We start from the raw sequence: 12,353 nt of genomic DNA, 5'->3' as shown, positions 1-12,353 counted from the left end.
TGCTGGATAACAAAGTATGTCACCGCAGGCGAGTCACTTTCCTTTGTTCAGCCTTGCATCATAACAGAGTTGAGGCTGTTCTATTCTGAGCTCAGTGTTTCTGCGAGCTCAGAGCCATCAGAGCAGGAACGAATCAAAGATGGGTGCTGTAACGAGCAGAGACAAGTGGCACTCAAGTGCAATTTGAGCTATATATGCTTCCCCACAATGCTTCAACTGTGCAGGAGTGGGTGGAAGAGGAGCTCTTAGCGGCCCCTGCATGGGGCTGGATGGGTAGGTGGTTAAAGAGAGAAGGGAAATGTTTCTATGATAAAATGGATTTATTTTTATGCTGGAGGAGAGGTGATTCACAGGAACAATGACAGTGCAGAGGCCAGCACTGGTCACTCAGATTATGTGAGGGCCCTTAATTGTGACTGAATCACTACTTCTGCCTCTGAGCTTTGCTCGTGCTTAAGTGTCCGTTTGTTTTCTGCTCTTTCTGCAGAATAAGAAACGGTCCAAGAGAAGTCAAAATCATTTAAATCCAGTTTCATCAGGTTTCATTGTTGATGGTTTTTTCATGCTAACCTGGAGAAAACAAAACAACAAATAAACAACTTGATTCGTGCTTGATTTAATTATTTTTAAATAATCTATACCAGTATTATTTCATTCATAATTTTATCTTTTCATTGGCTCAGCTCAGGTTGTTACTTGCATGTTAAATTTAAAGCTTAATTTAATGAACATTAGTAAAACATGTGTAGTGTGTTTGTGTACCAACAGCAACACACACACATGTGAATCTTTCTCAATAGTCTAAATTTGTAGTCGGCTGCTTTGATTTGGTTTTCTCTTCTGCTGTGTGGAACTATCTGTTTGTGAGTCTGTGTGTGTGTAGATGTGTTGACTGTCTCTAATCTGCCATGCCAGCTGTTTTCCTTCATCTATCACAGTTGTTGATTCTGAATTCTCTTTCTCTTGCTGCCTCAGTCTCTCTGAAGCCCACAGACATGCATGTTTACCTGAACTGCAGATGCAGACATTCCCAAACAAACATTTCTTTGGTTTTCTCTAACAAACAATATATAAACTAATAAATATGCATTCACACTTAGTCTGCTGTGACAGTCTGCTGTGTGAGTGCCGGCTGGCTGCTGCAGCTCCTGCAGTTGTTTTTCTACATAGTTTCTTATAGTTGTAGATAATTTTTTTATAATGTTAGTTTTTAAAAACTATGGACCTTGGTCAATTTATTGGTCAAGTTTATTCCATAATTTGGGGGCCACAACATCATTCTACATTCCTAAGATTTCATAAGATTTCATAAGATTTCCAGTGCAACAGCAGAACCTGGAGAATTTCTGTGACGACACTGCGGGTGGGCAGGAGTTGAAATACAGGGAGCTGGTGAGAAACTTTAGTGAGTGTTGCAGAAGAAATCACCTCCTGAATGTAAGCAAGACAAAAGCGATGGTGGTTGGCCTCCAGAAGAAAAAAATTGCAACTACGTCCATCAACACAGCCGCCCAAATGCTTGTTGATAAAGCTGCAGAAGCTGGTGATAGCCTAGCATACTCAGCCGGATGCTGGACAGGTACATGCTCAACAGAGTTAGTCGTGTTTGAGTACTTTGTTCGCACTATATGTCTGCACAAGCGGCACACCGCTTTGGTTGCATCCTTAGGTTTACGTCTTTCATCCCAAATTGGCAACTTCATATTTCTTTTAGTGCTGTCAGTGTTAATGCACCGTCATCAATCTAGAGCACAGACTGAGTCAAAATCCCTGAAATGTCTCTTTCAACGCATTTTGAGCAGTTTGTCCAAAATGTGTTCATTCTGCGCTCCAGGTGGGTCGAGTGCAGATTAGATTGACTACAAGAAGGCCTATGACTCAATGCCCCACACCTGGTTCCTGGAATGCGTAGAACTACACAAGATCAACCGGACCCTTCATCAGGAACCCAAGGGGGATGTGGCATACAACACTAGAGGCCAACTTTAAGCCCATAGCACAAATCACCATCAATCAGAATCAGAATACTATATTAATCACAAGGAAATTATGTGCAGGATTTACCAAGGAGATGCTTTGTCCCTGCTGCTGTTCTGCATCGGCTTGAATCCCCTATGTGAGCTCTTTGACAAGACTGGCTACAGATACTGACTCTGTAATGGAGCAGTTGTCAGCCACTTCCTGTACATGGATGACATCAAGCTGTATGCCAAGAGTGAACAAGACATCGATTCACTGAACCACACTACCAGGATATACAGCAATGACATCGGGATGTTGTTTAGATTGGAGAACATAGGGCTGTGCGATATGACCAAAGTCTCATGTCCCGATATAAAACATCTATCGTCCGATAACGATATAAATCACAAAAATGTAACATTTTCTGTAAATTCTGTGAATCTCGGGCAGCTCGACTTGCGTGAAGTGTTTCCAGCTGCGCGTCATGTAGCTGAGTCGAGTGTTTAACCGATGCATGAAACTGTCACGGGAGTGGAACGGACTCAGGCGCAGACGGAGGTAGCACAGTTCAACGACACTTTATTAATCACACTGGTGCGCTATATACACGTGAAGGGGTGGGGGAAAACACCAGGGTCCCGGGGATCAACAGGCTGGGGAGACACACTTCTTCACACTCGCTCTGCTCCTCGTCCAAACAGTCTCCACACAAGCAGCTCACTCTCACTCACGGGGTCCAGGGGTCACAGAAGGGCTGATCCAGGTAACCTATTTACACAGACGAGGGTAAGTCGAAGGCAAACACGGGAACAGTAGAATTGCAAGAAGCCAGGCGATACTAACAAGAGTTACTCAATATTCCAGCGACGAATAGCTCAGATCCCCAGCCTTAAGAAGAGCCAGAGAACTGCAATCGCTTGAGATCAGCTGCAGGTGCGTGGCCAAGGGCAGGAGCCCAATCAGAGCTACGCCCAGGCAGACAGGTAGGAGAGAGAGAGCGAGAGAAAAACAACAACACTTGTGGCCACACTGGGCTGGCCGGGGAGGCACAGGGACCATGACAGAAACGATACATTTTTAGACATAAGTTGTAACGGCGCCGTTTTCTTTTTGAGTGTTTATTACACGGCGTGCTGCGGGGAAAAGCCTGTTCTAACGTTTGAGTCTAAGGTTGATTTTTTAGCACCTGGCGTCTTTTTTACTTCTCATCCGTAAATAATCTGCATCTTTCACGTGATTCAGTTTATTTTGAAAAGTCTCAACAGGATCTTGAGCTTTATTGTGAAAGGTTTATGTGGAACATAAACAAGCGGACACGCGAGGGTTTTACCGTCGTTGTTGCTAACGACAACGCATAAAAACAGGCGCTTGTCCGTCCATAGTGTGGTTATATTAAATATAAGAGAAAGAGAGAACTTTTTAATAAATTAATATAACCACTACAGTGACATCAAACATGAAAAAATATTGCCGTAAACAGTTTCTTTTGCGACACCACGAAACAAATGACAGCGTAAAATGAAACAATAGACATTTTTATATCGTCATCCGATATATATCGTTATATCGAACAGCCCTAGGAGAAGTGTAGTCAGATGGTAACGAAGAGAGGGAAGGTAGTCAGAACTGAGGGGATCGAAATACCAGAAGGCAACATTACAGACACAGAGGACAGCTACAAGTACCTGGGGATCCCACCGGCAAATGGGAACCATGAAGAGGCTGCTAGGAAAGCTGCAACCACCAAGTACCTGCAGAGTGTCAGGCAAGTCCTGAGGAGTTCGCTGAATGATAAGAACAACATCCGGGCCATCAACACCTACACCCTGCCCGTGATCAGGCACCCTGCCGGGATAATAAGGAGGCCAGAGGACAAGATCAAAGCATGGAGGGTTTCATCCCAAGTTCAGCACCCTGTAGGCGAGTGGCTCCAGCAGATCCCGGGAACAACATCGGAGATCTCTGTCCAGAAGAGCGCAGTCCTGGGAACAGCTAAGATACTGCAGGACCCTCAAGCTCCCAGGCCTCTGGTAGAGGATCCGAGCTTGAAGGATAAAGACTACAGGAGTGAGAGGAGTATTTTTTCTATATATATATTACAATAAAGTTGTCAGATGGTGGGTCTGTGACAGAGAAATCTGCAATAGATTGCTTTTTTAAGTAATGACCATAAAAATTCAAACCTACAAAAACATATTTAGTTTTTCATGTCTAATATTTGGAATAAGTCCTACAAAAATGTTCTGTAGAAACATCTGGATCCTGGAGATCATCCCCCTGTGCTGATCACACAATCGTGCCATACTGTGACCACGGTCCTGCTCTGATGATGTCAGACTGCTGCCTCTCTCTTCAGGGAACTGAATCAGTTCGGTTCCTCCCACACGCTGATGTCTGTTACTTAGATATGTGCTTTGCATAGAGAGCTGCATTCGAGGGCCCTTGACAGTAACATAACTTTGGGCTTATCAAGCTGACAGCAAAGGATAACTTACTCCTCCTCCTCCTCCATTTGAAAAGCTGCTATTTCGGGAGCTCATCGAAGGCCGGTGCCTGTGAAGTCATCTGATTGCGATTATGTAATTTTATTTCTCCACATGTAAGTAGAATGAAAGAGTCATTGTTTAAAAATAAATTCAAACACCTGCCAAAGTTAGACATGCTGCTGCTGTCAAAGATCACTACAAGCTGCACACAGAAAATACTGCAATAAGTGCTTTTCACAGATTTCACAACATCTGATCTGCGTTTAACGTATAATCGTTTTGAAGACTTCCACAAAAATGGATTCCTTCTGATGTTTACTGAGATATACAAAATCACCACAGCATGTTTAAACCAGCGAAGAACAGTAATAAATGTCAAATAAAATAAAGGGTTTGCACACCGGGAGCGGTTCGCAACCGAGTGTGAAGCAGCGGGAATGAGGATCAGCACCTCCAAATCTGAGGCCATGGTTCTCAGCCGGAAAAGGGTGGAGTGCCCACTCCGGGTTGGGGGTGAGGTCCTGCCCCAAGTGGAGGAGTTCAAGTATCTCGGGGTCTTGTTCGCGAGTGATGGGAGAAGGGAGCCGGAGATTGACAGACGGATTGGTGCTGCAGCTGCAGTGATGCAGACGCTGCACCGGTCCGTCGTGGTGAAGAGGGAGCTGAGTGTAAAAGCGAAGCTCTCAATTTACCGGTCGATCTACGTCCCTACCCTCACCTATGGCCACGAGCTGTGGGTAGTGACCGAAAGAACGAGATCGCGGATACAAGCGGCGGAAATGAGCTTCCTCCGAAGGGTGGCTGGCCTCTCCCTTAGAGATAGGGGGAGAAGTTCAGCCATCCGGGAGGGGCTCAGAGTAGAGCCGCTGCTGCTCCACATCGAAAGGAGCCAGCTGAGGTGGTTCGGGCATCTGACAAGGATGCCTCCTGGGCGCCTCCTGGGTGAGGTGTTCCAGGCATGTCCCACCGGGAGGAGGCCCCGGGGCAGACCCAGGACACGCTGGAGAGATTATATCTCTCGGCTGGCCTGGGAACGCCTTGGTGTTCCCCCGGATTAGCTGGAGGAGGTGGCTGGGGAGAGGGAGGTCTGGGCCTCTCTGCCTAGGCTGCTGCCCCCGCGACCCGGCCTCGGATAAAGATGGATGAAGATGGATGGATGGTTTGCACACAATAAAACCACTAAGCAAATGTTGAATTATATAATAAAAAACAAAACAAAGCCTTAGTCACATACTTCTCTGAAATCAAGCTCACTTAATAGGTCAAGGTCGAGTTTATTTATATAGCACATTACCAGCAGTCTGTGCTGCATAAAGTGCTTAACAATGTAAAATGCCACTAAAATACATAAAATGCACAACAATGATGCAGTAACATATAAATAAATAAAATAAGTAAATATAAACAACTGAAACAACAACAACAAATAAGGCTTTTAAAACCAAGATGTTTTATTACCTTTTTGTTTGTTTGTTTGTTTGTGGTGAGCGTTTGCAGGAAAAAGCTGCACAGAACAACCACAGGAATTTATTCATGGTTCGTCAATTTACAGTATTTACTATTGGAGCTGATGTCAGGTGAAATAAATGGATTCAGAGTGGAAGAAGACACCGGTTTACACTACTGACTGCGAGGGACAGGAAACTAATGAAAAAGAAAGCTTTCATGCAAAGACAGTCAAATCTAATCCGTTACTTTTCCCACAATACATTTCTTAAAGTATAAAATATAGAGTACATTTTTCATGTCAAATTATGAATGAGATGTTTGGACAAAATGGGAAATTTAATTATTGGTACATCTGCAAAAAAGAAAACAAATGCAAACATTTGGTTGAAAAAGCAGTAAAACCAAAGATGGAACTATGGCAGAAGATTATGAAGAAGTCATATTTTTATCCACTCCAGTGTCAAATTTAAATATAAAGCACCAATGAGCAAACCTGATAACAAAACAAAAGTCCCTCAGACTCTATCCATCACTTAAATAACATGACAAAAATGCGATGCTCCAGATTCACAAAGCTCTTCTTCCACCTTTGCATTAAAGTTATGGATATCTGCAAGCTTTCATGACCATGAGGGGATGAGGTGTCACACTACATGTGGTTGTCTTTTGCTACTGTCGGATTTGCACGTGAGGACGCCAGAGGAAGGGAAACTGCAGGTTTTGGTCTTTTCCATCGCATTTCTTCGCAAGATGTTTTATTACCAAAATATTTAGGACGTGTGTTAAAAGCCAGAACATAAACATGTGTCTCCCGTAACAATTTAAAATGGTCAAGTGGTTGTGCAGATCTAATAATAAGGGGTCAGTCCAGGGCCTGCCACAGAGAAGGCTCTGTCACCACGAGGTTTCAGTGTGGAAAAGTTACGGTTAGTTTCGACCTGCACTTCACCGTTCTTCCTGGAGCATAAATAAATAGGAGCTGAGACGGGTACGAAAGGGCTCGGCCGTTAAGTGATTAAAAAAAGTAACATTTTGAATTGGACCCTGTACAGAACAGGAAGCCAATGTAGAGAAGCCAAAACTGGTAATATGCTCCGTCTGTTGTGCCAGTTAGCAGATGCTAAAGACGATAAATGGAGGCCTGGTCCAAACCAAAGTACAGAGAATTGCAGTTAATGAACAGATGAATACTGTAGGTGCAGCTCAGGAGATCTCAGGTCATCTAATGTTAGGATGGTTGGTGGTTTGATCCCTGCCTCCCCCCAGTCTGCATGCCAAATATCCTCGGGCAAGATATTAACCCCAAGTTGTTACTTACTAACTATCATTCACACTCTGAAGCATCCATCAGAGTGTGAATGATAGATAGTAACCACTTAAAGAAAGTATAGAAGGCAGTGCTTGTGTGAATGTGGCATGTTGTATAGAGCGCTTTGAGTACTCTGGGAGAGAAGAAAAGCACTATATAAGAATCATTTACCATGAATAACATGTTCAAACACATTAGCTGGCAGCTATGGCTTTACCTTGGCTCGCTGCTTTAAATGAAAAAAGCTTGATGTAACTACTGTGCTCACCTGTGGGTAGCACAGGTGAGCACAGTAGTTAAGTTGCTTCTTAACTCAGATAAAACTGAGGTCATTGTACTCGGCGCTGAAAAGCTTAGAAATATGGTATCTAACCAGATTCTTACTCTGGATGGCATTACCTTGGCCTCCAGTAACACTGTGAGGAACCTTGGAGTCATTTTTGACCAGGATATGTCCTTCAACACACATATTAAACAAATATGTAAGACTGCGTTCTTCCATTTGTGCAACATCTCTAAAATTAGAAATATCCTGTCTCAGAGTGACGCTGAAAAACTAGTTCATGCATTTATTACTTCCAGGCTAGACTACTGCAATTCATTATTATCAGGATGTCCAAAAAACTCACTGAAAAGCCTTCAGTTAATCCAAAATGCTGCAGCAAGAGTCCTGACAGGGACTAGAAAGAGAGAGCAGATTTCTCCTGTTTTGGCTTCCTGTTAAATCCAGAATTGAATTCAAAATCCTGCTCCTCACATACAAGGTCTTAAATAATCAGGCCCCATCTTATCTTAATGACCTTGTAGTACCATATCACCCTATTAGAGCACTTCGCTCTCGCTCTGCAGGCCTACTTGTTGTTCCTAGAGTATTTAAAAGTAGAATGGGAGGCAGAGCCTTCAGTTTTCAGGCCCCTCTTCTGTGGAACCAGCTTCCAGTTTGGATTCAGGAGACAGACACTATCTCTACTTTTAAGATTAGGCTTCAAACTTTCCTTTTTGCTAAAGCATATAGTTAGGGCTGGACCAGGTGACCCTGAATCCTCCCTTAGTTATGCTGCAATAGACGTAGGCTGCCGGGGGATTCCCATGATGCATTGGGTGTTTCTTCTTCACTATGTATTAACAGACCTCTCTGTATTGAATCATATCTGTTATTAATCTCTGTCTCTCTTCCACAGCATGTCTTTTATCCTGTCTTCCTTCTCTCACACCAACCGGTCGCAGCAGATGGCCGCCCCTCCCTGAGCCTGGTTCTGCTGGAGGTTTCTTCCTGTTAAAAGGGAGTTTTTCCTTCCCACTGTCGCCAAAGTGCTGCTCATAGGGGGTCATATGATTGTTGGGTTTTTCTCTGTATCTATGAAGCGCCTTGAGGCGACATTTGTTGTGATTTGGCGCTATATAAATAAAATTGAATTGAATTGAATTGAATTGAACCTGCTTACACAGTTTAAAGGAACCATCAAGGTTTTAACATTTGACTTACAATAGGAAGATAAAGGGCCAAGAGCGCTGTCAATGTGATTACAGGTGTCAAAAGTAGTCAACAAGTTCATGTTGAAGTGAAGTTCATATTAATACAGGTTTTGTTTGTAGACAATTGTGAAGACGCAGGCTCTGGGCGGAGCCAGGAGTTGAACAGATCTAACATGACAATTAAATTGATTTCATTCCCTAACACAGGATAACAAGACTGGAGCAACGACACTGGATAGGAGAAAGTCTGATACTTTCTAAGATATGAGGTTACTAACCTTTTCTTTTAATTTTCTAGCTCCGTTGAATTGACACATGGGAATGTGTCAAAAAGGGGGGGAAGTTGAGTTTTAACATCAAACAAGGGTTATATGAACATTTTTATGGCTTGTTTTAATAACTTGGTTGGTAAAACTTAAGCTAATAATGACCCAAAAGGTTTCCAGATTTTTTAGAGAACCCGTGAGAAGCATGAATCATTATTTCCATGCTTAAGCATTAATCATTGAAATGAACTGAATAGCGTTTAGAAGATAAAATGCCTGTGTTCACGAGAAGCTGAGTACCACACTGGAGAGGAAGCCGTGGGATGGTAGGCGGAAGGAAACACATGATTTTTGTGAAAAGGGGGGGACACATGTTAGAATTAAAAATGGCTGATTTGTTTTTGATGTCTTTTATTAGAATGAGTGGTTTTAATCATTTTCATACACACCTTGCAAATGTGCTTATAATGAGTTGGCACTCGGTTTTTTGAAGGTCATAAACCGAGTTCGGCGATAGTCCGGACTGATAAAGTGTAGGAAATGCCAGTGCAGCGGGCTAAATGCAAACACGCTTACACACACATACACTAAATTAGGATAAGTCCTTGGGACATTCTGAATGTTCTAAACCAATTCTGAACACCAAAAGATCAGTAGACAGCAACATTAGATTGTTAGAGCTAGGAAGAGAGGTGTTTTGGTTTTCTGTCTCTTACAGAGAAAGGAACAGACACCAGACGAGGTCACAGATATACGAGGATCCTTCGCAGCAGAGACAGACACGGTGACTGCTGAAACACCAACTGGGTTCAAGTGTCATGGCATTTTGGGCTCCAGCTAGTCACCTCAAAAGGATGGATCCCATAAACACAGCAATAACCATGAAGGGGTTGGCGGAAATCCAGGAACACCAGACCAACAAGGTTCGAGAGGCTCTTGGGCGAAAGGGGAACACGTTCCTGTTCCTTTTCCTGGGGAACACAGCTGTGATCCCAGAATACACAGATCATTGTTTGAAATCGGGGCAGAATAATCCCCTGATCTGTGCAACGACTGAAGGGTTGTCTAACCCCTGAGGTTGAAGGAAACAAGAGCAGAGGATCACCCGACTGGAAGACACTGGTGCCTACAGCAATAAAATAAAGGTTAAAAGCTCCTCGGACAGAGGTTCTAGTCTGAGTACGTTTGGAGGGTATAAGGTAGCACCGAAATAAAGCTGTGGGAGAACTGGGGAGTGATGGGAGTCTCATCTGTACCTACTGTTGTTGTTGTAATAAAAGTTTTTCTTGCATCTGAACTGCGCAAACACAGAGGTCATCTCACATATGGTTCACCCAACAGGGGGACAAAGGGCCTCAGGGGTAAGGAGAAATGAACCCGGCAACACGGGATTGCAGGGTGTAAGTGAGCTCTTTAAGTCTAAAGAGCTCATCAGGGGGAATTGTGGGATTATAATATTATTTTATGCCATGTTAGACCCTAATTAAAGATTGTGAATTATTATGTAGTTTTAGTTTGCATTATTCTCCTGAATTAGAAGAAGGTGAGAACTATTACATTTGGTAAACTGATCTGCATTACATTAGACTGCTGAATTATTGTGAATGAATGATATTGTTTTATGATGCATTATACTGCTGAGTTATAAGAAATACTGTTCACAGAAAGTCATCGCCTTATTTGTCGGATTAGAAGAGAACAGAGCATACTGCCCCATCTCATCAGGAGCAGATGAACAGGGAGCCAAGGTCGTAGCTTAGGCGCTGTGTGAGAGAAAGAATGTGAATGTTTAGGCTTTTATGATTAGGTGGGGGCCACTAGAGGCTATAAGAGTTTGATCAAGGCTCCACCATTTTGAGATCTGATGCTGTCTGCTGTATGGTGTCCATCTCCCACGTGTGTGTTCATTAAATCATCGTTTGACTCGACCCGGCCGGACCAGTGTGGTTATTTTTGGTTTTCCTCTTGTATCCATCCTCAATATTTGAATCCGTAACAGTGCCAAATATGACAACTTCTGTTTTGTTTTAATTTAAATAAAAATTTACAGACATCCACTGTTTGATGTCATCAAGGCAGCATAATAACAGATCAAGTGAGTCTGTCCCTGCGTTTAAAGATGGATAGATCTCCAAGTCATCTGCAAAACAGTGAAATTAAATTTTTTACCGTGAGAAAAAAGACCCCAGTGGCAACATATACAGTGCAAATAAGGCAGGACCTAAAAGAGAGCCTTGAGGTACACCGTAATTAAGAGGGGCTATTTTGGAGCTGTGGGGGCACATGTTGACATAAAAGGTTTTTCCAGATAAGTAGGACCAAAAACACTGAAGAGCAGACCCTTTTAGGCCAGCATATGATCCCAGCCATGAAAGCAGGATATCATGATCGACCAAAGGCTGCTGTCAGGTCCAACAACAAGAGGGCAGCAGGGCTGCCACAATCTAGAGTTAAAAGGATGTCACAGTCTGGCAGACGCAGACTGTATGTGTCGCAAAAAAGACTCAAAAACAGAATGTGAAACGTGACCTGGATTAGCAGAAAACGAGCAGTTTATTAAGGCAAAACAAATACAAACAAAGAGCATGGGTGAAACTAAACAATAACCTAAACTGGGGGAACTAAAACTAAAACATGAAAAAACCTTAAACATGGTGAACTGACAGGGAAACCTGAAGTGGACGAGCAGACGACCTGACAAGGAACGACTGAAAACACACGGACTAATAAACACGCAGGAGGAAAATGAGGGAAGTGGGAACACATGGAGAAACAGCTGATGCACATGAACATAACGACGTCACAAGGGGAGAGTAAAACTGAACACACTGAACATAGGAACACAGGATCTCTTCAAAATAAAACAGGAAACATAAGACACACAGACATGAAACACATGAAGGGCAAAGGAGACTTAACAGGGGTTGAAAACACAAAGGGAACCTAACAAGCTAATGAACTTAAACAAACCATAAACATCAAAATAAACTAAAACTCTGGGTCAAAAGGATCGTGACAAAGAATATCATTAAAAACCTTTAAATGTGCCGTCTCAGTGCTGTTGAGCTGAGCACAGAGCTGTTGCATGCAGACAGGCAGTCCCTGGAGCGGACAGGAAACAAGCTACGTCTGTGGAACCATAAATCCCACTTTCTAATAATTCAATTTGGGGAATTTCAATTTTATCTATACAGCGCCAAATGCACTGTTGTTGCCTCAAGTTGCATCCTATTGTCAGGTAAATAATGCAAAGAAAACAGGAAAAAAAAAACTAACAATCATCTATGAGCAGCGCTTTGGTGACAGTGGGAAAGAAAAACTCGCTTTTAACAGGAAGAAACCTCCAGCAGAACCAGGCTCAGGGAGTTTTTCAGCGTCACTCTGAGACAGGATATTTCTAACTTT

At 43.0% G+C, this 12,353-nt stretch overlaps 1 protein-coding gene and 1 long non-coding RNA gene across 4 annotated transcripts in view; both read right to left on the bottom strand.

Annotated features, from left to right (window-relative positions):
- LOC146507459 (whirlin-like) overlaps window positions 1-12,353 on the bottom strand; it is a 65,510-nt gene that overhangs the window by 46,379 nt on the left and 6,778 nt on the right. The window lies entirely within an intron of this gene.
- LOC146507460 (uncharacterized) lies at window positions 5,256-8,727 on the bottom strand. The gene is made up of 2 exons (XR_014877128.1): window positions 8,644-8,727; window positions 5,256-7,474 (listed from the first exon to the last, which is right to left on the bottom strand). It is a non-coding gene; the product is annotated as an uncharacterized LOC146507460 (long non-coding RNA).

This window comes from Neolamprologus multifasciatus, chromosome 12 (assembly GCF_963576455.1).
Source record: "Neolamprologus multifasciatus chromosome 12, fNeoMul1.2, whole genome shotgun sequence".
Lineage (NCBI taxonomy): Eukaryota > Metazoa > Chordata > Actinopteri > Cichliformes > Cichlidae > Neolamprologus > Neolamprologus multifasciatus.
This window is presented reverse-complemented; position numbering and strand designations above follow the sequence as displayed.